Source organism: Odontomachus brunneus, unplaced genomic scaffold (assembly GCF_010583005.1).
Source record: "Odontomachus brunneus isolate Ranch 3 - 2012 unplaced genomic scaffold, Obru_v1 Obru_scaffold_229, whole genome shotgun sequence".
NCBI classification, from domain to species: Eukaryota; Metazoa; Arthropoda; class Insecta; order Hymenoptera; family Formicidae; genus Odontomachus; species Odontomachus brunneus.
Window position 1 is genome coordinate 13063 of NW_022639679.1, and position 2083 is coordinate 15145.

A 2083-nucleotide genomic window follows, 5' to 3' on the forward strand; every position below is an offset into this window, starting at 1 on the left:
CACGCTTCCGAAATGTTGAAGAAGTGCGAGAATGGGTGGACGAATGGATTGCTTCGAAACAAACATCGTTTTATCGAGATGGTATCGCCCAGTTGCCAGAAAGATGGCAAAAAGTTGTAGAAAGTGATGGAAAATACTTTCATTGAAATAATTTAAATAAATTTTTTACAATAAATGCTTTTTCTCAGTATTTTTTGGGCGGAAACTAAGTTAAGGTCCTAATATAAACAATATTTGCATTTTGTTGTCAAGCCGTATGTTGGCAATCAGTCGTTTTTATTTATTGTTGATTCCTGGGGCGAGCAAAAAACATTCACATGTATAACGAAATATTTCGCGACATAATAATAAACCGACGTGTAACCTACAGATTATTCCGCTAAAATGTACACCAATATGTCAGCCTTATGACGTCTATTTTTATAGGTAAGTAAAAATAATTATCAAATAAATTCAAAACTGTCCCGACTTACTTAGAGGCAATACTAGTATACAATTGAACACTAGAGCTGATGCGATTCGCATGCAATCATTTACACATTATTTATTATCAGCACCCGGTTTCAAATTTATGTTGGAGTATGCGTGGTGTAGCAGTAAGGAGGAAACAATCGCGACTTGATCACTCGATCGCCGGTCTTGCTCAAGATTTTGAGCCGATTGGGCGGAAAGGATAGGCTGGAGAGATCGTTAACGATAGACTAGATTACGAGAGCTGTGTGACTTATAGCTCTCGGAATAGCTAGCGACGCGACTTGCCGCTAGTTCACTCGAATGCATTCTGCTCGACTTGCAGATTCGTCTCGCTTTACTTTCAATGATAACGCCGATCTGACCAACAGCCTAATTGAACTCGACTCCTTGATAGCCGGCTTTTATAGACTCTTGGGCGTGAGGACGACTATAACTTTTTTCTGTTACCCGTGGTTCTCGATGATTCGGTGGTATATTCCCCCGAGATCGTTGCGGTTCGCAGAACCAATGAAATTTTTGAACGTAATCATCGCTCTCGTTCGTAACCGCTTAGTCATTCTCCTTTGTATACAAATTTCAAACGAAATAAAATTAGATTGCTGAAAGATCTAGAACTTTGTGTGTATGATTAATCTAACGACAGCGACGATTAGATCCGAGCTCACGCATCGAACACGTGATTTCGCGATCGAGAATCTTCGACGTGTTGAGTCGATCGCAGGGTCGGATTGCTTTAATTTCGAACACGTGGTATGCGTTGAAATTAGCAGCTACGCGAGATATATTTTACAATGTAAACCAACTCTGTTTCCCACAGGATATCCATAATATGAAATGCATTTGTGGACAACACAACGCATTCATTAAATGTTCGTGATGCATCAAAGTGTTGTGTTTCCACTGCTTTTATACCGAATTCCAGTCGCAAAAGTGCGACATAATGGCCGAATTTTATAATTGTTAGACATTGCACACAGAATATTTATTTCAACTTGCGACATTTATAAACTGTATATTATGTACAATATATGCTGTATATCATTTACAATATATGCTATTTTCATAATTGTAAACAGATTATTTTCACATTATTTCCCATTACCGCGACGTGACACTGCCCTAATTGCTCACATAACAATTATATATATATATATATATATATATATATATATATATATATATATGTGTGTATATATATATATATATATATATATATGCATATATACAGGGTGTCTCACACTCTCCTCCGGGCATTTTGTGGAGACGTAGAACAAGTTGAGGTGAACATAAAAGTCCTATCCGTTTTGCGATATTCTCAATAATTATCGAGATATTAATTGTAGAAAATTTGTGAATGATCATGCAGGATATGGTAAATGAGTTATAATAGCGACGACTGCCGTCAAGTATTTATACTTTAGATCAAACTGAACAAAAAAGTCCTCTACCATTTTGCAAATAATCACATAAATTTTTAATTATTAATTAAAGAAGATAAGTGCATTATCATGCAAAATCGTGTAATAATCTTATTTAATTAATAATTAAAAACCTATGTGATTATTTGGAAAATGGTAGAGGACTTTTTTGTTCAATTTGACCTAAAGTA